The sequence below is a fragment of the Parasteatoda tepidariorum genome, chromosome 6, assembly GCF_982258835.1.
Source record: "Parasteatoda tepidariorum strain Cologne lab strain chromosome 6, Ptep-v5.0, whole genome shotgun sequence".
NCBI lineage: Eukaryota > Metazoa > Arthropoda > Arachnida > Araneae > Theridiidae > Parasteatoda > Parasteatoda tepidariorum.
The window spans coordinates 25,359,408-25,387,208 of record NC_141760.1 but is presented as its reverse complement, the minus strand read 5'-3'; the positions used below and the strand labels follow the sequence as shown (position 1 = coordinate 25,387,208).

The following is a 27,801-nucleotide window of genomic DNA, read 5'->3' as shown; positions in this document are numbered from 1 at the left end:
ACCCTTAAATCAATACTCGGAGACGCAAGAGGCGATCCCTTCAAATGCTCACGTTTTAGTTTGGGTACTTAGGCACTCGAAAGTACTTGCGCCGGTTCTTTCTACGCATTGAAAGCAGAATAGTTATTTGCATTTTATCGTGTTTCGGTCGACGGTCTAGTGCGATCAGAAAAATAGTATTTGCATTTCTTACGAAAAGAAGTCAATTGTGCAGGGCTTAGAATTCGGTTTGCTTTTTCCCCTGGTTTTGAAAAAATAAAATAAAATGGCGCATCTTCTAAACTTGGTTTTGGATTGTTTCTAAAAGGTAACTTTTTTTTAGTTTTTCCCATTGATTTTGGTATCAGTTGCCAGCGGGAGATTTGATTTACTTAACATTATGAAATATTAATCTGCTTGCATTATAGCATTGTAGATAAAGAAACATAAAAATAGTTTTATAGAAGTAATTATAGAAATGTATATTAGAGAGTTTTATTCTTCAGAAATGTAGATTTAGGAAATTTATTTTATATGCAATTGCTTTTACGTACAGTGAAAGATGATTGAATTATTTTATGCTACCAATTATTGCTTACGTTGATTCGATGCTAATTCATAACTGATTTTGGTATCAGTTGTAAGCGGGAGATTTGATTTAATTAACATTTTGAAATATTAGTCTACTTTCTATAACTTTGTAGATAAGGAAACTAAAAATAGTTTTATAATTATAGAAATGCATATTAGAGACTTTTATTCTTCAAAAATGTAGATAAAGGGAATTTATTTTATATGTAATTATTTTTACTTGGAGTGCGATGATTGAACAATTTTATGCTACTTAAATTATTACTTACGTTGATTCCATGCTATTTCATAATATATTTTGGTATCAGTTGCTGGTTGGAATTTTAAATGTCTTAGCAATAAGGTATGAAATATTTTATAAGTTGTCTGGCTTGCATAACTTTGTAGATGAAGGAACATAAAATTAGTTTAATAGAGGTAGTTATAGAAATACATTATGTATTCATGAGAGTCATTTTTAAAAGAAAATAAATTTGGGCAACATATATTTTACGCATATCTATTTTCACATTCTGTGAAATCATTGCATAATTTCAAACTGCCAATTACTGCATATTTTGACTTAATACCCATTCATAATTGATTTTAGTATGAGTAGCCAGTTTTGTTTGAGGTATGCAAGATTTAGTTTAAGTGGTCTGGAGGATCTAGTTTTTTTGTTAAAGACACAAATAATTAGTTTTATAGAAATGTAATGCGCATTAGAAAGTGTCATTCTAAAAAAATAAAGATTAGTGAGTTTAATTTAATATTTAGTTGTGTGTAACAAATTATGCAAATGATTGCGCACTTTTTTCACTGTTACCGATAGTGGAGTAATTTGAGATAAAAATTGTAAATGCATGTTTTGACTTGTTACCAATAACTGAATAATTTGACATGACATCATCTACTAATTAATTTTAAAATTAGCTGCCGACATTTTAAAGTTTTCATTATCCAAACTATAATTATTTTGTTTGAGTGGTTAATTTTTTTCAAAAAATTAAGTCAGGTACCATATTTGATATTAAAATATTTTTACTTACAGTACTGCATGATAAATTAATCAAATAATTTCCTAATTCTTTGGTTATCACTGGTAAGTAGATTTAATGTCATTTGTTTTTATAAATTGGCTTGATATGATTGGTTGTGTTTTACTTCATAGCTATTATTATTAACTAATGCTATGTTATAAACTTATAATTATTGCTATAGCATGGTCAAATCTATTTAGAATAATGTAATTGCTTAGATCTGATTTTATGCTTCCATTTGAAATATATATAATTACAAAATTTGACCTAAAGGATCTTGCAACATTTACAGAAATGCATATTAAATTGTACTTTTTAAATAAAATATGTTTTATAAGTGCAACTGGGAGTGAAATTTTAAATGCTCTCAATGCAAATGAATTATTTCTTTTGCACTAATTATCACTTTTATTAATAAATATTTAAATATATATTACGCGCATTTAAAAATAAAAATGATGATAATTTGATAAACTAAAGTTATTTTTATGAAATAGTTTAATCTGATAAATATATTTACATTGAACATAACTAAAGTTACGGAAACCGTATTTTGAATTATAAACAATTATATCGAGTTGAAAACTTTATTCAAATTCTTATATTACTTTTAAAAATATGAAATTTAGAAATTATTTTCGTAGAATTTTTGTAATAAGTATGATGGAATTTTTAAAAATTATGTTTACTGTAGAATAATACAATTTACAAAATATTTTATTTTTTTATTTTTTCAAGTAATGTTTCTTCAGAGAAACAAATAAATACGGGATATCAAAGCTATTATGATAACTGTTACGCCCATAATGATTGTAAAGGACAGCACAATGTGTAGATCTAAGCTAATGATAGTCATAAATTTACATTAAATTATAAATTTTAATATACATTGTTAATTGTGTGTCTAGATCTTTATTTGAAAAATTAATTTATCCTTAATAAAAAAAGCAAAAAAAGCAAAAACATTATGAAATTTAATTTTTAGTTTTTATCAAAATAATGAATTAATAGAAAAATGACACTGAGGTGACATGGTTAATATTTATTTAGAAAATTTAAAATAATTTAAGTATTTCGTTAACTTCGAATTTAAGTACTTCGTTCTGAGTATAAAAACATGAATTTATCACTTATCTTAAAATCTTAAATATTTAAAAAAATTAAGAGATGTTCAAAAATTTTAAGAATGGAATATGAAATAAATTACAAAATGTAAGAATATAATAATATTTATAAAATGTAACTTTGAGTTTTCGCGAATTCTATATGAATACTTTAATCTAATTCTTACTTAATTATTTAACTTGAAGATGCGTATCTGCCTATAACAATTTAAATTTTTATGAAGATTAAAAAGCCCTTAACTTTTCGTTTCATAAACAATTTTTACCGTAACTAGCTCTAAATTTTACAGTTTTTTCTTTACTTGAAAATAAAATTTTTATTTACATTCGTGATTAATGCTTTATGCTTCTTATTTCAAGCACATTCCGAATGCTCTTAATAATGTTTTAGTTTTAATTGCCTTAGTAAATGTGTAACAGGAGTAACAAATTTTTACTGAGTTGAAATTTTTAATATCGAAAAAAGCTCTTTTGTGTGTTATTCTAGAGCATACATTTTTAAGTTTAATGATAATACTTATGCTTACATTAATATGTTTTTGCACTATGATAAAATTATGTCTATCAATATAGTTATAGTATTCTTAGATCAATAGTACTAAGAGTTAGTTTCTTTCAAATTTCTGTCTACATGAACAAAATAAATATTAACCTATACAAGAGGTTAAAAATAAAAATTTTATTTCTCGTCCCAATTTGCTGTAATATTTTTTCTGTGTAAAATATTTGTTTTTCATCCATTGTCTTCTTTAAACTTGGGGTATAATACATCTTTCAATATTTTAAAATAAGCTTAACTTAGAAACCAAATTAACAGTTCAAATATTACTTTGTATTAGTATTAGTATTAGTTACTTTGTATTAGTATTGTATTAGTATTTGTATTAGTATTTGTATTGTTTGTATTAGTATTTGTATTAGTATTAGTATTAGTATTTGTATTGTCCACACATACATCTTTTGTTGATACAATTTGTTTTATTGGAAAGCAAAAGAATTGCACTCTGAACTACTTTCATTCAGCTTAAAAGTCATTTTAAACATTTCGCAATGATTTTTACGTACAAATAAGTATGACAAAACAAATAAAACATTTTTAGAGAAGATATAAAAATGAATACTTATATATATATATATATATATATATATATATATATATATATATATATATATATATATATATATATATATATATATATATTTCAAAATGTAAGGAAAACATAGATAAATTACAGAACAATGAAAAAAGGGGAAAAAGAAAAAAAATACAATAATAGAATAGAATTAAATTAAAAGAATATGTAGCAATGAATACCCAACAAAAGTAATTAAATTCTATATAAAATCATTGAGTTAATTGTATGTTATTGTAAATAAATGTACTAATAAACGTCTTTGTTAGTTTATATAATTTTTACATTGCGCAAATCCATTTCGGGCAAATCCGTGGTGAAAATTATGTACAAAGCAGGCAATTCATGTTTCTTTCTCTCTCTCTCTCTCTCTCTTCTCTCTCTTCTATTTTATTTATTTTTTTTAAATAAAAGTTGATTTTCTAAAATTTAACTGTCAACTTCTTTAAATTATCCAGTATAATATTACCTTGCACACATCCATTTTCAGACCCATCCTTGGTAACTAACAAATCAAACGTAATTCAGCACTGCAGTAAGAACGCACTAAAAAACAAAATCCTTCTATTTACGCTTTTACCTCAATTTGAATTATGTTTTCAAATTTCGTAAATTGGCAACCTTGTTACGAAAATATTTTAAATCATTCTTGAAAAATTTTCCGTTCATGTAAGTTTGTTTGAGTACGGTACTCGCTTTACAGATTTCTCTTTATATTTTGTTCTATTTTTTCTTAACATTTTATTTTCTGTTTTTACTTGATATTTTTACTTAATGAGTTCTATTTGTTTCAAAACTATATTTTTTGAGTACTCCTCACACTATTGTATTGATATATTTTGATTTGGCAATATTGATGCAATATTGGAAAGCATTCCTTTTTGCGGATAAAATCGTGTGAGCTGATGAAAAGATTATTTCTTTTATTTTCGTGATTTTTATAATTTTTTTTCTTTTTTCCGGATTTTTATTATTTCTATTATTATTATTTTTCTTTTTCACCTTTTTTTTCCTTGATCTGTAATTTTTCCATGTTTTCTCTACATTTTGAACTTATTATAGGAGTTCTATTCCCTTTATATATATATATATATATATATATATATATATATATATATATATATATATATATATATATATATATATATATATATATATATATATATATTAGTAGGAATCTTTTTTTTAAATGTCCCAATTTAGGGTGATAAAATCTCTTAAGTGTACATAACATTACATACACTCTATTTTTAATTGCTAGATTAGTGCTTTCATGATCCGCTGTCAAGCATAATTAACTTTCACAAATTTCCTCCTGTAGAGAAATGCACACTTTGAAGAAGGATAGATGGTTTTAAAAACTAACAAAAATGTGAAGTTTTAAACTAAATGTAAGAGAAAACCTTCGTATCGATTAGCTACAATCCAAGGTCATAAAGTATAACTTTTGAAACTCAGCCAACTGGAAAAATGAATAAGCCGGGCGTTAAAGCCCTAAATATATAGTGTGGAACAAAGTGACAACTATAATAAAACATTTGAAACTCTTATGTTTATAAATGAAGAGATTTAAAGTTAGCTAAATTTTTGAATGTTAAAAAATACAATTATGCAAAGAGAAAATTAAATAAAAATATATGCAAAAATAAGAATAAAATGAAATAGCATAGTTATATATAAAAAAGCAAAATTTTTATTATTTGTTTTTCTAGTTTATTTTAGAATAAACGAATTTAAGTTGAACGCAATCAAACTATAAATGACAGTAAGTTTGCTTCTTATTGATTAATACATACAATGTTGTTATAAATGCGTAATTTATTGCTGAATAAAAATTTAATGTTTCTATATAACTTCAGAACTGCTTGTGTAGTGTTGTAATTCGGGAAATTTTAAATTCAGATTCTGAAAATCAGTCAAAATTTTTTATTAGGTTTTTCGTAAGGTATGCGTAAAAGATAATTTTTCCCATACAATTGGACGAAGAAAACAAATACTTCATATTGAGAATTTGAAAAAAAAACAGGAATTACCATATAACTTAAATTTATTTTTACGTTTGAGTTCCAAAACATATTCTTTAGAAACGTAAGGTTAATTGATCTGTTATCTCTCAGCGTTTTATTTTAAATAAAAATCATTTTGATAAAAAAAGGCATTTTGCGCCATTTTGAAATCAAAGCAACTACATTTGCGTTGTTTAAGAAAAACGGAATATTTAATTGCTAAATATCTTCCAATCAATTTCCTTTTTATTTTTATATTTAACCTTTTGCCTACGGTGTCTGATGGCACTTGTTATTTTGTACCAGCAGTAAATAAAAGGTTAAATATACTTCCAAAAAGGTTTGGAACTTTTTGAACCTCTTGCCTTAACGTGATAGTAACGGAAAGATTGGTATGACTGTTTTTCTGATTATTATTTTACTTAATGAGATTTTATTTCTTATTTAATCTCCGTCATCAGCTTTTTATATTTGATTAGTATTAAATATGCTGTATTGAATGAGTTTTATAAAATTGGCTTCTTCACAGTAATTCTAAACCCTTGTTTATAGTTGCTTCTCTTTTACAAGCCAGCCTCTAAACAAAACTGTTATTTATTGTTTAAATACTCCTAAATGCTTATTTAATAAATAAAATATTTTTTTTTAATGTATAGAAGTAATAAAATAAGTCAACTTTTGTTTCAACCTTTTCCTTTTCAGTACTAAAGTTTGTCTTCGACATATTTAAAAAATTAAGCCTTAACAACTAAACGAGAGTTTCGCACCTTGGAATACTTATACATTGGGACACTAGCAGATACTAAAAACCCAATGACGACATTAAAATCATTTTATTTCTAATTATGACCTTCAACATAAGACAAAATCAAAGCAAAAGTTAGCATACGAATATATTAATGGTTAAAAGAGAGAAAGGAAATTTAATCAATACAAAGGAAATTTTCCCCCGTTCTAGTTTCATTTTCTGAATATTAATTTATAAAACTACTCAACTTAGTTTTATTTGGTTGTACCTTAGAACATTTTTCAAATGTTTTAGTTATGAGAAAATAACAATCATTGAGTAGAAAGAAGTTTACATAACGTCTGGAGAGTCGTACCGTCACAGAGAACGTCCAGGGTTAAAAGCTTTTCTGCTATCGTTATTGAAAGAGTTATTGATATAGGGATAACATATGTTTTTCTAGGTTTCTTTTATGCCTGCACACTTTTCGATTAGATAAATTTTCGCACTATAATCACAAATATGGAGTTGTAAGAGCAATAAAAATTTAGGCTAATAAAAAGGTAGCACAAGATGATCAAAATAAAAAAAATGCAGACAATAATTTCGGTACTTCATGGAGTTGATTTTTTTTCCAGACTGAGTTTTTGTTTGGAAGAGTAGTTACTTGTAACAGGAAACTATAACACTCTAATTTATTTTATATAACTTATGATATTGTACACAGAGGGATAATTCTGAATCTCAAGGCTGAAAAGGTAAGAGCTGAAGCAATGCAAATCAGAGATGCTCATCGTTGAAGATCAGCTCTTTAAAGCTATTGCAGATGGTTCAGCACACCGATGTAGTGGTTTGCACAAAACATAACTTCCTTTTCTGATACAAAAATGTAGAAATTTGTAAATTCAGTTCAAAACATTTTCAAACTATTCTTTTTTTGAAGGGGAAGAGGGAAAATTTTGCAAAGGTGCATTTCCAACATACATAAAAAACAAATTTCTCCTTTAATGACCAATTATGGATTCCGTTATTCCGAACAACCAGCATGTTCGGCGAACTTGAAAGGTTTGGAAAAAAGACTGGTAGCTAGCCGGATCCCTTTTTTGCAAATACGAGAATTGGGTTTTTCTCATCAGTTAGGAGAAAAAGGATTTATTGGATTAATGGATCTACCATTTCGTACAATTTCTTCTACGCTATATTAATAATTCATTCACTGTTGACGTAAGACTGAAAAAAATAAATACCTGGCTTACGAAGTCCCATTTTATGTAACAAAATAATGAATCGGGACGAGTCTAGAGTGGTTAAAAAATTACAAAAAAAGACCAGTGCAAAAACACATTTAGTCAATAGGTAAAATGGGATTATAATAATACGTTAAAATTTTTTGTTTTGATGCTAAGCTTTTTTTTTATTTTTAATTCTAATTATACAATAAAACTGTTGAGAACCGCGATGGCTCAGGGGATAGAGTGTTCGCCTTCCAATTAGGAGAACTAAGGTTCAATCCCGGTGATGGTTGGTCCATACGAATTCCGCATCAGGCTTGCACTGACCACAGTGATGACATAAATATCTTCAGTGGTAGACGATTCATGGGTTAGAGCCCAATTGCCATCAGGCTAAGCGTGGAATGTTTGAGCGGTTTTATCTCTATGTAACGCAAATGTGGCTTAAGGTCTGGTTTCTTAGGACAAGCGCCTTATCTGGGCGTCAGCGGGACGTCAACGTCACGCTGACGCCAACTAAATACTGGTTTGTTAGCTCAAGGCCTGGTTTCTTAGAACTAGCGCCTTATCTGGGCGTCAGCGGAAAGTTGACGTAGATCTGACGCCAAAAAAGACTTTTTTGTTAGCTCAGCGTGAGCAGTCGGTCCAACGCAGACATTATCTCTCATTGCGCATGCGTTAATAACGTAAACAAATATTTATTTTGAATTTGTATTGATTTTGTTATTGTCGACCAGTGTTTTAGAGAACAAATAATGACTTTGTCCATGAAAAAACACATTATAGCTGAGCTAAATGAAGAGTGCTATGTTTAATGAAGAAGCTATGTTTAATGTCAAAATCAAAATCTTGGCTGATTTTAATGTGCTGTTGGATGTTGTCTGCCATTGCTTCTGTGGTTAACGTCACGTTGTAATCCAACTGCAGTTGAGTTGGACGGCAATTGTAGTTCAAGATGAGCGTTCGATGACGTATACTATCAAACTCACAAATGGACCAATTAGAGGTTAGCGCTGATTTCCAGCTGACGGCGTCCTGTCCTAAGAAACCAAGCCTTTAGTTCCATTAAAAAGTCCTCCACGAACGCCAATTTCTCCAAAAACTTAATCCAGGAATTTCCTTGTCTTCTGGATAGGGTTCAAAATTACAAGGCTAAGGAGTAAAACATTAGTAGTCGTAAAGCTACAAATCGGCTCGGCTGCTCAATGACGGATTTAAAAAAAGGGAAAGAAAAGAAAAGAAAAGAAAAGAAAAGAAAAGAAAAACAGTTGAAATGGAGCACTTTTAAAATTCCTGTAATAAAAACGTATTTTAATCGTACTTTTAGTCTGATTAAATGTGGTACATGGTACTTAAAGCATTACTACACTTGTTAATATTTGTTCAATAGTCCTTTTATATTTGCATTTTCCTTTCGCACATTATGACTTACGATCATTATGTGTTTAACAAATATACTGAATTAATTTCAATACATATTTTTCATAAAACCTTGATGTAAACTTTATTCTGTGTAATTATTTGTGAAATCTATAACGAAATTTCAATTTATTCCCTGATAACGGAGACTAATTTTTGTTTTAAAAAACTTGTTAGATGAAAAATAAATAGTTAATTTAATTAGTTTCATATTTTCTTGAAGATATTGCATAAGAAATTGAACTTTTTTGAAAAATCCATTTTTATTGAATAATACTCGCATATTTCGGTATTTGTGTTTAATAAACTCAAAAATGTATAGGTAAAAGCATTTATTAATTAAATTCTTTATTATCATAATATCTTATCAACTCTGTGCGATAATAGATAAAAAAAAGTGATTACTTTCCCTTTATTTAAAAAAAGTGTGAAAAAAAGGTTTTCATACGGTTATCTTCATATAAAAGACTTAACAGGTTTAAAATAATCTAGAAACATCGTTCATTTAATTTGTTGTTTTAAGTCGTAGTATAAATATTGAGTTTAGATGACAAAAAAGTGCTATTGCTTCTCCTCTTACACTGTTAGAATTCTTATTTTCAAAATAACCGTCATCCAATTAACTGCATCCATCCAATTAACTGTAAAGTTTGTGGTAAAGAACAGTTTCCTCTTTACGGATTTGAAATCATTTATAACTAGTATGATTAAAAAACTATGAATACATAAATATACGGTTTTTTAACCATTTGCATTTAGCATGGTCCGAAAATCGTAAAAAAGATATTTAACTGCAGATTAGATGCAGTTTAGCAGTTTCATTCACGGTAATTAATAGGAATTGGAGTTAGGTTATGGTTAAATTATGTTTCATTAAATGAACCGAGGAATGTGGTTTAATTAGTTTACCTGATTGTTTCACTTATCGTAAGAGTTTTTTTGAGCTTACGAGAATTTTTTTGTGTCAGTAGCTTTATAGTGCTGCCATCTATGCGTGAATGAAGACGTCATATTCCAACAGTCCAGAGTCACAAATTGGAGAGTGCAGGACATTGGAAACTTTTCATGTGTTGAAAGGAATTAAGAAAATATTATGGTGCCAACGCTGGGACGCGAGCCCCCGTTCTGTACGTCAGGGGAATGACAAACTAGCCCTCTAAGCTATAAGATATACCCATTTGCAACGAATTACGTGTCTTCATTAGTGGGGTGAAATTCTGGTTCATTAATCGTAATAAGTGAAACCGGTTATTAAACGGCGTTTCTCAGTGTTAACACTTTGAATATAATCTAATTTATGATTATTTGATTTTTGTTTATATATGATAAAATAACAATTAAATAAACTCTTATTTAACCATTTTTACTTCGAAATTTTTAACATTGTACTAATATCAATAAATAATCTATTAATACAAAAGATTCGACGAATATTTTTAATGTATTATGTATCCAATGTATGAATGGAGAACAAATCTGCTTATTAAATGCTTCATCGTGATAGCTTTAATGTCACCCGCGCACGTGGCAGTATGTAGACTCCTTTTCTTTTCTTCTTATGACGGTTCCTTCAAGCTGACCACAATTTTGGTTTTATTTAAACCATGTCGTGATTCTACTTTGGAACATGTCTCAAGTACCTCACATGTAAAAACATATAAATATCAATATACTTAGAATTAATTTAGTTAAATAATTTTTAATAAATTCAATTAATTCAATACATTTTTAATAATTTTATTGATTATTCATTTAATAGGTTGTAATATTTTAAATACAGAAAGTTTTATATTTTATAAATATGTTTTAGGTTTTAGAACAGTATTTTTAATATTTATTTTAATCTACGTGTCTTGGAATATGAATTTCAGTTTTATAACATAATGACTTGTTTTGAGACATATAAATTTGACGTGCGTCTTTTGATTCAATAAGTATATTATTTTTTAAACAGTCAGTAGATCTCAATAGACAAATAAAACTTTTTTACAGTTAAACAACAATTAATAAAGTTCTAGCTCGTTAAAACATTTACCAATGTTTCAATTTGCTTTCTTCTTCCAACACTTATAATAAAAAATATCTGCCAAATATATACTAAACTAAGAAAATATATACCAAATTAAGAAAATATATACCAAATTAAGAAAATATATACCAAAGAAAGAAAATTAAATCTGGAAAACGTACATTAAATATCAGCCACTCTTGTTACCATAAATCCGTTGGAAAAGTATTTTCCTTACATACTCATTAATTTCTCTAAACACCGTGCTCTACAACTACTGTTTTTGTACTTTAGATTTAAATTGAAAACTACTATTCTTAACACTACTTGATTAAAAACTTTCCTTCGTTTAAAAAATGCATAAATAAGAAATAACAGTTGCCATGTTATAAGCTCTCAAAGACAGTGGCCTATTTTCAAGGCTTGTCAGACGTGAAAGAGAAGAAACAAAATGATTTGAAATATAAATACAGTTGTAAACGAAAAATGGAGAAATAAATTTGAGAAGAACAGCGTTTGCTCAGGGCATGGAGCTCTTGACTCGCAATAAGGTGACCGGATTCGAATCCCAGCGATAGCTAATAGATATGAATTGCACACGCGGCTCGCACTGATCACAGTGTTGGCGTAAAATATCCTCAATGGTAGACACATCAAAGATTAGCGTCACGTTTCGTGGTTTTCCTCTTAAATTAACGCATTTCCATCAAAGCGTCTTCCACAAAGGCAAATATCTCCCAATACTTGATCCAGGATTTCCCTTGGTTTCTGGATTGGGTTCAAAATTACAAAGCTACGGAGTTCACGTTGTTAGTTGTAAGCTCAAAAAATTGAACCAGCTGTTCAGCAACCGTTATGAAATATTATAAATGTGAGAATTAAAACTTGAAAAACCACAGTAGCCGAGAAGCGTAAATAAAGATATAATGTATTCCCATGTGCTAGAGAGAGGCGTTGAGGAACTAACGCCGTTAACAAGAGAATTAGCATTTAAATGAATAAAACAAGATTTCAAGGCCTCAGGTTAACTGATGGGACTGTTATGTGATTGAAAACTTCCATCCTTTTAAAAATATACATGGCAGTCTACATGTTTCATACTCTGAAACTTGGCGAGATTTCGAGTGAATGAAGTCTTTGATCAAGTAATATCTAACAGCTCTGTTTCTTGGGATTATTTATTTAATTGCTGTTTGTAATGTAATACATCTGTAAAATATTTTTTAAACTATTGTCTTAAAAAATAAGACATTTGTATTATCAATAAATGACAGCTGTCAAAAGCAAGAAGTATGTCCTTAAGTACAATAAAATGTAATACTTTGAAACAGTTTGCGATTTCCTTTTAAATAGCTGATAAAAATTATTTTGTATCCTTTGTGTTGTAATTATATATTACTAAATAAAAACGTTTGTGCATTTGAATCTTGTTCCAAACTGCAAATCTGATTGTTATAGTTGAAAGCAAAAATTAAAACATTAAGCGTGTTCCAAGATACAGGTTTTTTCCTGATTGTGTTTATTTTCTAAATAACTAATAAACGCTAAGCAAGTCAGTTTCAGAAAAATGTTCTTACTTAAAATATATAAGAAAAAAAAAACGCGAATACTTTATCGTATTCTTTTTTTCAAAAAACCGAATATTTTGGTTAATTTCATCTCCCTCAGATACACTAATTCAATTAGTTTTACAGACTTTTAACTTTCATAACTTATTTAGAAATGAAGATAAACTATTTAAGGGAAAAACATGAACACAATTTTTTTTTAACGTGAAGTTGTTTGGAAACTACTGGAAGGATAAAAATAAGTGACGTATTATATAATTAATTTCAAAATGGTGAGATTTTTTCAAGGAACTTATATGAAATAAATTATATTTTTTTCTTCTAATAATGAAATTCTACAAATGAACAACAACCTCAAAGCTTCTTCTTACTTTATTTGATTATTTACCACGTGATCGAAGAAGAGAAAATACATTCTAATACATTTTGTTAGTTTGTGAATGTTTTAATGATGAAAAAATATTGGCTTTAAAGTTTTATTACTAAATTAAAAGATTTAAAAAAAATCTTTATACAAATAATTGAAAAGCGTTAAGTATTTCTAAACATTATATTTATATATGGTTTAGTGAGAATTTAAACAGTAAAACATAAGAATTTGTTTGAATTCTGAATTATTTGGGCGGAAAAGCATAAAAAGACTACTCTCAAATATAAATTTAACAAAAAATCTTAGTATAATTACACAAATGAAGATTTAGAAAAAAACAACAACACAGGAATTTAAAAAGAATAGAGTAAATATAATGAATAGTAGTTCTAGAAAATAAAATCTTTATTAATTAAAGCTGCGTTGGAACGGATAAAATTCCATTTTTTCATAAATATATTTTTTTTAAATATCATTGCTTTTTTTATGGATTTCTTTAACCTTTTTTAAATTAGCTACTACTTTTGTTTACAGTGTGCTTTTAAGGTCTTAGAGTTAAAATAGTATTTTTAGTTAAGAGTATTTTTATTTTCTCTTTAAAAACTTTTGCTATGCATTTTCCTGTTGTAGGCCATTATGAAGAGCATAGTCATGTATAATTTACAAAAATATGCCGTGGTAAAGTTAATGAGTTCCAGATTAAATAAACCTTAATAAATTTAAAAACAAAATAATTAAATATCCTTGTAATATTGTAAATTGTAAAATGCGAAAAAGACTGTACTTGTAAAAAACATGTGTGAATTCTGCTAAAAAATTGTTTTTTAATGATCAATTAAGTAAAACAAGATATAATTAAGCATATTAACGGGACACATTACTCAAATAACTAGTATCATACTATTTTTATCCCTTTTTTTTTAAGATTTAACTATAACTTAAGACTTAACACAATATAAAATATATGATTTAATTTCTTTTATTTTTGTAAAAGTAATTTGCAATTACAGACAAAGCTTGAGTTTTTACATGAATGATTTCCTGATTGTTTTATTAGAAATAGATCTTTAAAGAGTTTTGAAACTGAGTAATTTAACAATCGTTGTACTTTTCTACCAATTTAAAAATTCCGGATCAAATTACAGTAAAAAAATGCCATCATTCAGGGTGGCAATACTTTTTATTGCAAAATTTTACATAGCGAAAAATATGACGTGACATGATTTTTATATTAACATTCACTGAAAAATTATTGAATCACTGTAATTAAATGAACATTACTGTAAAAATTATGGTGTGAAATTTTACGGGGAAAGAGGATTTTACGGGATGGAGGATGCACTCCGGGTGAAAGTACTTTTACTAAGAGTTTAATCAGGAATTTTTTACAATGTTCTTTAATTTTGAATTTAAATAACTAAAGAAAATATTTTACTGAAATTGAATTACGAAAAGACTCCAATTTCTTGCAGTGGCCATTTCAACCTTTAAGGATTTTTTCTCAAAAATATGCTAAAATAAAAATTTCAAAAAATTGGATTTTTTTAAAAAGTTTTTAAATTTGAATTAAATTTTTCAGTTTTAGAAACTAAACTATTTATTAATTTTCATTTTAATGTGCTTGTAGTGCAAAAATATTTATTTTACTATCATTTCAAAAATGTTTCTGAAGATATCGTGATCTATTAAAGTAACTATATTCACATTTCTGCAAAAACAGGATAAATGTAAGTCACAGGCTTGCAACCTGTGTCAAAAATCTTTTTTTTTACCAGCCAATAGCAAGAACAATTTTCAGAGATTTCTGTGATAGAGGATGTGGAATCGATAAAATTGCACGGGTTACGTACGAATAGATTCATTCAACATTATGCAGGTGTAGTTCTTATAAATCTGTCTATCAGGTGTTATCTTATATATCTAATCTAGCCAATTTTTTAGAATTCTTTTTCTCATAAATCTATTTATAAAGGAGGCTTTCGTTTCGGGAAGGAAAGAGAATTGCTTATTATACATATTTAATGTGTTTATAATTATAAATCCTTAGCATAAAATCGAATGCATGAATTAGAATTACTTAAATATATGCAATTCCCTCTTTTGCATTAAATGGAACTAATTAAATATGGTTTTTGAAAGATATCTGAACAATATTTCTCTTTTTATTTCATTCTGTATTTTTAGATAATTTCAGGGAAACAAGATAATAAGCAAATTCCTTTATTTAAAAATAAATTTAAATTTTTTTTTAGAATTTTAAAAAATAATAAAATTAAAATAATAAAATTAAATTAATAAAATTCAAAGCAGTAGAGTACTTTTCGATTGTGCAAAAAATTTTATAGGGTTTCGGACTCTCTAGGTGAAATTACGGTACAAAAAACCTGATATACCGTAATTTTTATTGTATTAGTTACCGTAAAATCTCTGAATCACTCTAATTAATTAAATAATACTGTAAAATTACGGTATAATATTTTACGGTAAAAATAAATTTTACAAATGATGCACTCAAAGTGATAGTAATTTATACCGTAATTTTATCTAGAATTTCTTACACAGGAAAGAATAGCACAAGAAGTCAAACAAATTTTAAAAAAAGCATATTAAATTTTTCTTGCAAAGTGTATTGAGAATGTTCTTAAAGAAATTAAATCATTTCTTACAAATTAAGAAAAAGATTTCCCCATGACGAAAGTCAGTAAGAGCATTAATGTATTTCTAATCCTTAAAGCCCATAATCTTACTTCGCTCTTACATTTTTCTTTTAAGATTTTGTTAATGAGCAATTTACGTACTTCAAAACTACTCAATTATTGTAATGAGCGGTTATTAAAATGCGTGTTAGATTTATTCTTAAATTTTCTTAAAGAGTATAAATTCATATTCCTTTCTGAAAATAACTACGTATAAATCCGAGAAACAGAGATAAAATTTATCGTATTTTTCAAAAAATAAAATAATTTTAAAAAAATACTTCTTTTTCAAGATCCTTTCAAATTATCTTCGTGCTTAATACATTTAAACATTTCTTTATTTTATTTTAAGAAGTGTTATTTGATCTTAAATAGAATTAAAACATAAATGAATTTCTCAGGTATAAAACAAAAGACATTTAAGTACACATGAGTTTCTTAGTGCTCGAAGAAGTTTTGATCAAAATTTTATGTTATACTTTAAAGAAATAATTAACAAAAGTTCCGAATATTACAGCATCATACTGGGTATAAATTTATATAATAGTGTCCCGCAAAAAGTATTTCCAAAACCCATTATAAAATACAATTTAAAAAGAATATACAACAGAAATACAATTATTTTTGTAACAAAACACTTTGGAAAAAAAAATTTGTTTTGAAGAAAAAAAATTCTTTTGTAAGAATTCTAAAATTGGGTTCCTTTGTTAAACACGATAAAAACGAACTGCTGTTTCATAAAACATTTCTTGAAGAAGTCGAAGGAAAATTAATCTCTTTCTCGGCGCAAAAACAAACTAATATGTGATTGGATGTGGGGAATGAGATATTCTATTTCGAACAAGATAGAAGTGAATAAAAAAGACTCTGAAGTTATTTGGAACGGAATCTATTCAAAAGAATTGAGGAAACTGCTGTTTTTTTCCTTCCTCAGCGAATGAAATTCAGCTATTTGTTTCAATAACGGCAATTTCTTTTTATAAATAGTTTTTTCAAACTTTGAAAATAATTTTACATAAATTGATAATTCCTTATTTAATTTCCTTTTTGGATAAGAAGGAAAGGTATTGTTAGAATTATATAACAAAAATGCCACTTTAAAAATCAGACAATTTAATGCCTGTAGTGAGAAAAAAAATAAGAATTATAAATTTTATTTTTTAAAAAGAGGTTTATTTGTCACTTAAAATTTTGAATCGTAGTCATGATATATAATAAAATGAAAATAATTAAGCGTGAAAATTTTTGACAAAAAAAAATATTTCCACTACAGTAATTCATAATGGCATTAAATTTAAACCATTTTAAAAGAGCTTACATTTCTTTTTAAATTATTTCACTTTAGAAAGACTGACTACTTAATTTCTATGCGAAATATAGTAGATTATTAAATAAATTTGCCACTTAATAAATTTTTTTTTTGCTTCAAAATTAATCCCAAAAGTTTTGTGGCATTTCAGGAGTTGTTATAACTAATTATGAACCGCTATAAAGAGAGAAAAGTTTTTGAGCATTTGAATAAATTTTGTTATTTGTTATTTCAAGGATTTCACAAACTTTAAAGTGCTGAAAGAAACAAAAATATTATTTTACTTTATTCTCATATCAAATATCCAGTTGATATAAGTATGATTTATTTGAATGAGTGAATTTTGAATATTTTATTTGAAAAGTAATCTTTATGTGTGTAATATAGTCCAATATACAAAGCTTTGAAAAACTTATGTTTAACATTTTGAATATGCATCTATATATATATATATATTTTTACGTGGTTCATTGAGGGTTAAGACGTTTAAATAATAAAATAGGTAATGCAAATGATCTGCAAATTGACCAAATAATATAGCTATAATTAATTAAGATAGATTTGTCAGTGTTTTTTTGAATTTGAAAGAATGTCATTCGATAAAATTAAGAAAAAAGAGGAAAATTTAAAATTCTATATTCTCAGAACACACAGGCAAAAGATTGGCAGATAAATTCTCAATTTCTTCATGAATAGTTTCTTATTATTTGTCTTTGAAAGAAGATAACTCACTTGTTATTCTATAATCATGCTAAGCTTTTATGTTCAGAAATTTTTATGGGATAGAAATTAAATTGTGAGTTAGTTTTGTATATTTAAATTTTGTTGAAAAAGTATAAAATTTTTATAATATAATTATAAAAATTAGGAAATCCTCCGAATATAATAACTAGTTTTTAAACAAGCACGTGATAAAAATACACTTGATTGTACTAATTAGATGAATGCAATAAGAACTAAGCTAAGCTGTTGTTTCTTTTCCAATTAGTTGCACTTATATCAAATCACTAAATCAGTGATATTTTAAACAGTAAAGAACCACACCGAGACTGGAATACCAATGAATCCCCTAAAAAATTGCAAGTTATGCATATTTAAAAATGGATTGAGTAAAATTATAATTTTTTTGCAAAATAAATGAAATTTCAAACCTGACACAGGCATTAGAGTTCTAAGAACCAATGTGGAATCTTAAATGAGCCACCTGCTTGTTTCTAGTACTTTTTCCTGTCAAAGCAACGCCAAGGCAGTAATAATCATGGCTCTCATGCAAACGATTCTTTTTTTAAAAAAACACAAATCAGTGATATTATTAAATTTAACGGAATAATCATCAATATTTTTTTAATAAAATATTCGATTAACAACTCCATTCCCACTGTTATTTTTCTAAAAATTTATTTAAGTGTGGAAGCATTTTATTTTCTCCACCACATCTCTTGTTGGTTGACAGGAATTTCCGTGTAAAAGTTGGTTTCATTGCGTTTCATAAAAGTCAATTTAAGTTGCGCCTTTGAAGTTAAAATTTCCAGTTCCAAATTGTTGTGCCAATCACGAACGGTTCATTCACCTATGACACCTCTAAATACACAGCACAAATTTGACGAGCAGCTTTTGCGGTATCAGAACTTTGAATTAAAGCAAATCAGGAATGATAATTTTTTCTCATCATGACATTTCTTTTTAGTGATCTGAAACTTACCTCAAATTAATTTTAACAATGAAGAAGAAAATCCATAGATTTTGGCGAAGCAAATTTTGAAACGATTTTATCGAATACAGAATCAGATACTTTCGAATAACCTTAAACATTATGCCAAAAGCATTTAATGACATACACATACATACAATATCTATGTCTAGACAATATACAATATCATAAATATCTTTGGATTTAAATCATTTTTAAAAATTGAAAAAAAGAGAAAAAAAACATTGGAAACTCAGTTTCCAACTCGGTATTAGTTTATGTTGAAAGTACACAGAACAACATACTTAAAACCTGTCACAATTTTAGAGTTTCTGCTGGTGAAATCGAAAAGTAAAAAATTATAACAAAACTGTACCTATTTTTGTATGCTAAAAAAGTGTTCACTTTTTTTACATTAAAATAAGCGAGGCTTTTGATATTTACAAAATAAAAATTTGTAAAATAAGAACTGCTTTTGGAGTTAAGAGCATATGATGGCAATATTTAAGTTGTGGCAATTTTTTATTCAAGTATAAGAACAGATAAGAACTGAAACTAGCTCAAAATTACGTTTCATAGATAGAAAAACTATGAAAAACTCTCAGTGCTTTCACTCGATACAACTAACAATTACGAGTCAACTCGATGACAATTATACTTGATTCAGTGTCCAACAACTATGATACAACTCGATGACAATTGTACTCAAAACAAAGTCCCACAATTACCTCACAACTCGGTGACAATTTTATTTGATACAATGGCCGACAATTAAGATAAAACTCGATAACAATTGTACTCAATACAATGTCCAATCTCGCTCTAATGGTGTTTCACATTTCTAGTCAATATGGGTGCTCTATAACTGGGTTTTTGAGAAAATTTTAGTTCAAAAATATGAATTGTTTTGGCAATTTTTTTTCAATAGTTATAGAAGGTTTATAGAAGTTGATGCTAGTAATTAAAATATTAGATTGCGTATTTTTTGGTATCTTTGAATTTCACATACATGTATATGACATTTCTGAAATATGAAATTTAAATTTAAATAAAACTTTCAAGCTGCTTTGTGAATGAAATATTCTTTCAGAAAAGTATTTAGTAACTATTATTCTATCAGAGAAGTAGTAATTTATTATGACAGAATAAAAGCCTATATAATAATATAGTTATATAGCTAAACTGGAATAGCGGTATCTGAAAGCAAATGGTGCATGATAATAAAATTATTGATGGCATATTTACTTTCACTAGGCTCTGTCTGAGTTTTAGCGGAATTCCAATTCCCAACCAATCGAACTTGCCTTTTGATTCGAATGCATTTAATACAATTATATGATCACGTTAAATTGTCCTCGCTAGACATACATAATTGAATTATGTTTCCATGGAAACTTAATAGTCTCATAGGAAATGTCATACTTAAAAGTATATTAATTTACTTACAGAGTGGAATATATTTCTCATATTGTAATTAAAGGATTTTAAAATATTGTTAAAGAACAGTCAAAATAAACATTGTTTTAAGGAATTTAATTCTATTTATTGAAGGTGTTCAGTTTGCGTTTTGTTAATATGATGATGAGGTTATGATTTTTCATGCTTTTGCTGTTATTTCTAATTTTAAGCAATTATTCTAGTTTTAAGAAATGCTTTTGGTAGTATTTTAGGAATACCCTAAATCTGTCAAAAATACACGCAAACAGTGACTAGTTTTAATATTTGTGAATTTCTTTATTCAGTGTATATAGTTGGCGCTTGTAACAACGGGACCTTACAGTAACAGTGATTACTCAATGTTACCCTGGTATGTGCAGATAACTCTTTTAGGTTTTTTGCTACTCATTAGTTATCTTAATCAGTTTTATGTGTAAAAAAACACTATAAACATATTTGGAAACAGAACTAAGTACACAAATATTATTATCGTTAAGATTGAATGCCAAATATTTAAGAAAAATAAATTATTTTTGTTAGGCTTAAAAAGAATAAGAACGCGTACGTGAGTTGCACCTTGGGCTACTCACAGTATTGTCTTTTAAGCTGGTCTAGGGTATGTGCAACATATTCAGCACAGACGAGAGTACTTAATCACTCACACTGTGGAATAGTATATAATGCTGAATTTTGGGTCAATTTTTTTATTTTAAATTTTTTTCCAGAAATGTCTGATAGAATTTATTCGCAAAAATTTTATTATTAGACAAAAGTAAAGTATATTTTCCTCAAAATTTATAAACTTCCTGAATATTCACTTTCTACAAATAAATAAATAAAAAGAAAGAAAAAAATCCACATTTCATTAATCTCCTATAAATAATATTTCTTCTGTTCTAACGAAGTAGGTTCGTTATTTGTTTCTAATTTGATACGTAATATCTGAGAAGAATGGATTGATTTATGAAGTCCTAAAGCACTTTATATACTAAGTTTTCACGAATGTATAGGGCAGGCAGCAAGGAAATGGAATGCTCCCACCCTACAGACTAAATTTATAAGAAGTTTAAAGTATAAAAGCATTCAATTTTCTTATACAGTACCTTTGTTATTTTGCGCAAATTTTAAAGCAAAATCTAATTTAATCGCATTTCACTTAATTCAACTGGATGACCAAAAACAGGCGATGCATATCAGAGTTTAGTTTTTGTGCTAATTAATCTTAAAAAAATATTTTAAGAGTATTTTAACGGAAATAATTTGTTTCACAAAATGAAATCGATGCAAAAGAAAGCGCCTTCATTTTGCTTTCTACATTTTACTACAAAAAAGGCAAGTTTGTTGCTTCTCTGTATATTGACTGAATCAGCAGGAAAACAGTTCTACAGAGTAACAAAAAATTGCTTTAAGTTATAATCATATAAATAGACACATAGATAAAAGTTATAGATATAGTTGTTATTATATTTTCCGGTAACAGTTAATAGCTGATTTCATTTAAAAGTTAATTATTTGATAATCAAATGTCGAAAAATGTATTTCAATTATTTGAAATTTTATAAGTACTAATGTATTTTTATTTTTATTTATATCGTTTTGAATTTATGTATACTAGAAATCATATGTTTAGTTTCCGATCAAACTACACTTATTACATTTTTTTAATATGACTCTAATGAAATTTTTTTCTTGTTATTCATTATATAAGAGTCCATAATTTTTTGCTTTAAATATATTAGTTTCGAATCTATTGTATTCTTTGCATTATTCGTCATTGCTTGTAAGGGAAAAAATGAATGCAAAAGATGTTGCTTTACTCCGAGAAAAAAATATGATCAAAAACACTGGAATATTATAAAATTTATCTCGCTTCTGGCACTGAATCGCAAAAATTTGCGATGAAATTACGGTACCGGCACTTTAAAATGCTTCACCAGAAAACTCTCTTTAACTGCAAAATTCCTTTTTAACCGTTAAATACTAAACCGTAATTTTTAGAGAAATACTTACTTCTTTAGAGTGATTTTTTTACAGTGATATTACGGCGATTTTTAATTTAAAAATTACTGTGTAATATTTTGTTTCGTAACACGCTTCGGCAAAGATGGATTTTGCGGTAAAAACTTTTCCGGATCATCAGTAATTTTTTACAGTGCATGGGAAGGACGAAACTCTCCGTTATTTTTGCCAAAACTCTTTGGTAACGATTTTATCAAAAATGGAAATAATCTGAGATAAAATTAGATAAATGTGGTAAAGTTTGGTTATTTTACCATGATACGTCAGAGCATATATATATATATATATATATATATATATATATATATATATATATATATATATATATATATATATATATATATATATATATATATATATATATATATATATATATGTATTATTATTATTATTATTACTAGCACTATTCTGCAAAGTAAATTCTTTTTATGTTTTATTACAATATTGTGATAATTACAATTGAAATAATGTACAGAGTGATACATTTTTATTTTGCTTTCAATTAAGAAATACTGAAATTAATGTTTACATCAAAATATGAACGCTATCCTGCACTTCAATGCCAAATGTAAGATTCAAATGTAAGAGACAATTGCAAAAAATTATAAATTGAAATATTAACACTCTAATCTTCATTTTAATAGCCCATTTTTTAAGTGGAAGAAAAAAATTAAGTAGAGAAAAATTTAAGTAGAAAAAGAAACAACTGTTTTATAACTGATTTATTGCAGTCTGTAAATTTAATTGCATTTTTTTTGGAATAAAAAAAAACAGTAAAAATAACTTAAATTGTGAAAACTTTAATGTTGTTTAGTATAAAAATATTTTTTACTTGAGCTTTTATCAAATCATTTAAAGAAAGTTTTAATTAAGTAATCAAGCAGCTTACTTAAAATTTGCGTTTTAGGAAAAAATCCAGCTTTTTGCAGGGAGAAATTTTTTTTCGAAAATAGAAATGCAAAATCTGGAAACTAACTATCCAAATCGGAGAGGTAGAAAAATCAGATAATTAAAAGCTCTGCCCGAGGTCTTACGAATTTCACGCAGCTTCGGTTCCTTCATCTCAGAAAATCTCAGACAGATCGAATATTCTAGCTGAACTTCGGTTGCTAAGTGCCACAGCGAGAGAAGATATCAATTCTCTGATAAGTTTCTGCGAAGGATTCAACCGAATGCAAGCTCGTTATTTTATAAGATGGTTTTAGCCTTAGGATAAAATCGAGTATCTTAAAAACTACTGATTACGATAGCTGCAATTAATATTTTTCACAATTAAAGATTATTTTTGGGTGCGAGTTCTTAAAATATATTCCTGACAGGCACGTTTAAAATCCTTAATGAGTTTTTAATTGTTTAGCAATTGCCACCATTTAAAATTAATTTGTTATTACTGATGTGATGAAGTTCTAATTTATATTGGATGTGCGAATTTGCATATACAGCTCCAAGTACTGAAGAAAGAAGTGTGATCAAAACTACCAGAATATGGTAAAATTTACCATGTTTCAGGTTCTCTATTAACACCAAAAAGCACTATAATTTTCACCGAAGTGCTTTTTTAATGATTTTGATAAAATTAGCAATAAAATATTGTTTTATAACCTCTGATGAAATTTGGTAAATGTGGTAATTTTAACTTGAAATCTAGAGCTTGGGATAAAAACCATTTATTAGAATAAGTTTATTTTTTAGTTGTGTATTTGCACTAAATGTGTGGTAATAAGAATTTTACTTTTGAATACCAGAATTTTCAGTTAACCATAACCAAATCAACCGGAAACTGTTACCTTAAAAATGGCTTAGATTTTGTATGCTTTGGTTTGTTACTAGAATTATGTTTGTTAGCTTTTTTTTTAACGAGAAATGTATTTACGGTAATTTTAACAGAAATTTTTCCCTGCGCAGATCTTTAGTCTTAAAATTTTTAGTTTTAGCACAGATCTTTAGTTTGCAAATCTTTAGTTTTAAACTCAGAAGCTTATAGAACTCTTCGGTAACTATCAAATCAATCTCACCAACAGGGAGGTTGTTTTGATTAATAGTAAAGAAAGGAGTAATTCTCTTTGCACGAAGAAAAAACTAATAAAACTCTTCCAGTGACGAGACCAGTACCAGTGACAAAAAGTCTCGAACTCATTTTCCTTCTATTAGATGTACTCAGTATAAGTGGTAGTGATATGCAAATTTATTATCGTTCCTTGGATTTCGAACTTGGGTCTTGTGAGGAGAAAGTCTATCTCCGTCATAAAATAAACATTTTGAATTTACAAAGAATCAAAATTTTGATACAGAGTAAAATTTTTGTACCGATTAAAAAGTCGTGCTATACTTATTAATAGAGATAGATACTCAAAAAGCAGCACTTCAATTCTATTAATCAAAAATTAAAATCCACGGAGGGATTTTATGTAATTCCATCACTTTACTTGATCTTTTTTTCATAACTGTTTCTGTTTCCATTAATGGGTTTGAATGTCATCATTTAATTAATTTTCTTTATACATTAAGAAAGGTCTTTTCAGAGTATGTTATGTTCAAGATAGACTATACTCAATATTCAGAATTCTCAACCCTATGCCTATGCATATTAGTCTGATTTTTTTGCACTTGCGTACTTTTTTTCGCCCACTTTAAAATATTTAAGTTTCCAATAAAATGTTCAGTAAAATATAAATTGTAACTGAAAATTTCCCTTGAAAAAATAAATGCCACCCTCTCTGTAACAAGTATTTGAGAATGCGCGCTAAACTATAATAAATATTGAGGTCTCATGCTGTTTAAAAATGTTTTTGCAGTTAGGTTTTGCATTAGTTAGAGAAAAATCATGATACGAGAAATTCTGAATAGACGCAAAACACTTTGTATAAGATAAATCATCTTATGTAGTCATTTTTAAGCATAAATCAGTTTGATTGATCTAGCATTTAGTAGATAATTTATATATAATTTATATATAACTAATATATAATTAATGTATAATTAATATATAACTAATGTATAGCAAATATATAATTAATATATAACTAATGTATAATTAATGTACAACTAATATATAATTAATATATTACTAATAGTTACTGTCTAAAGGAAATGCAAAATCAAATCTTTAAAATGCCTTTTAAATAATTAATATATAATTAAAATAAAATTAACATATGATTAATAATAACTGATATATAATTAACATATGATTAATAATAACTGATATATAATTAATATATAACTAATATATAATTAACATATGATTAATAATAACTGATATATAATTAATATATAACTAATATATAATTAATATGCAACTAATACATACTGTCTATAAGGAAAAATCAAATCTTGTTGCGTTGATAACACATTGTACTTTTCATGGGTTAGTCTGGTTGAATTTTGATTTCGACCAATGTTGATTAAAAGTATAAAACAGTTTATCTGTATGAAAATACCGATTAATATCTAATTGCCCATCACAACTTTATTCTACAAAGACGCCATTTCGGACACGCAATGTTAAAATTATTAGAAAGATAAATTTACTATCGCAAAAGAATAAGATTAATTCAAGAGTTCTCTTGCCTTTTGAGAATAATTTGAAGTTACAAAATTGCAACGATTAACTGTTTGAGAGTTTACCAATTTTTTATTAGCAGAGTTGTTTCAGAACACATTATTTGCAGACGTGGTGCGCATCAGTAACTACACAGCAAAACTGCAGAAAAATATCTATTAAAAATATTTCAATTAAATAGCTTTAAAAATCCCTATTAGTTAGTATTTTCTAACTATTCTCTTATTTTTTACTCTGAATATTTAATTAATTTAAAAAGGCAAATTCTGCAACACAGACACTTTATCGCAAGAAGTAAATAAATTGTAAAAAAATCTGGATTAAATTATGGTATAAAGCACCGGCACTTTAAGTGCATCATCCGTGAAATCCACTTTAACACTTTAACGTAAAATCCATTTTACCGTGAATTCCATTTCCCCCCGTAAAATATTATATTGTAATCATTGCAGTAATATGTATTTAATTAGAGTGATTAACTCATTTTAAGATAATTATTACTGCGGAAATTGCGACATTCCAGATTTTTTTTGTTCCGTAACATGTTCCAGTAAAAATAGATTTTAAGGTAAAAAGTACCGACATCCTGAATGCTTGTGCTTTAGACCGTAATTTAATCTGTTCCTTCAGTGTATATAAGACTATATATAAATTAAGGCAAGTAAATATTTAATTTCTACTTTCATCAATGATATATTTTCGAACTGTTCTAATAAATTAAGTTTATAATATTGATGTTGGGGAATGCAAGAGACCATTTTTTGACCACCATGTCAAAACTAAATTTTAATCATTTTTGAAACAGACAACTTATAATTTAGTCAATTTTTATATTTGATGCTTATATACGCTAAATGCATCAATTTTCATACTGCTAAAATTGTTTAATGTTCAATCAGTTATTTTAAAAAAATAACTTAATTTTTTTGTAATTATTACAAGAACGTAAAGTAATAAGTGAACTATTAAAAAATACGAACACTTTAGCACCTGATTTCTTTTTTTGTTATATAAGGATTGAAATAAAGTGCAAGGATTGATGCCGTATATTCTAATAATAAATTCAATATATTAATTTTTTCAGACACATGAAACGGATTGAAACGATTACTTTTGCATTAAAAAATAAGTTTGCAAAACGTAAAAGAAAATAGATTTAGCAAGAATCGTTTTTACATTTTATCGAGTCAAGTGTTGAAACTGTATTGATTTTAACTAAAATCGATGCATCCAGGGGTGTCACTTTCAGACGAGTTCTGTTTTTTCTTCGTTTGCCTAAAATAAGAAGAATCTATTTTTTTTAAATATATCACTTGAGACGGTGTAATCGTCTAGATTACTTTTTCAAAACTAATTATCCAAGTCATTTATTTTTCTTTTCTTTTGGTAAAATATAAAGGAGATTAATTAAAATGTAAAGTAGAAAACTAATTTTTTGTGTTGCATGGAATTTAAAAAACTTGTTCAAGTCATGAATGCAAAGTGTTTAATCAAGCTGTTTAAATATTTGATAGTTAAGATAAGCAGATTTTTGTAACGATTCATCAAACAGGCGTAGGCAGTTTTTTGTATAATACTTAAGAGAATAACTTAGGAATAAATATCAACTAAATGTAATGATTTTTAATGAACTCTACAACATAAGTCACTAATATGATTCATCATCAAAACAAGCTTTCTGAGAAAAATAAGGTTTGAATATGCTTATAAAGTATTCAAATTTTCAAAATGTTAATAGTTTATTTGTGTATACAAAAAATTGAACAACTGCATTAGTATACAAAAAATCAAAAGCTATGACATTTTTTAAATAAGTTTTGAGACAGATGTAAAGTTTGTAGCCTCAAAAACCACGAAAAGGAACAATGAGGATTGCTAAGGACTGTAAAGGAAAAGTTTTGATATGTCATAA

General features: G+C 27.0%; 1 protein-coding gene across 1 annotated transcript in view; it reads left to right on the top strand.

Annotated features, from left to right (window-relative positions):
- Nucleotides 1-27,801, top strand: part of LOC107446844 (synaptic vesicle glycoprotein 2B-like) — a 138,814-nt gene continuing 111,013 nt past the window's right edge. The window contains exon 1 of the mRNA XM_043042000.3: nt 1-307. The gene's annotated coding sequence lies outside the window, so the exon portion shown is untranslated. The remainder of the gene's footprint in view (nt 308-27,801) is intronic.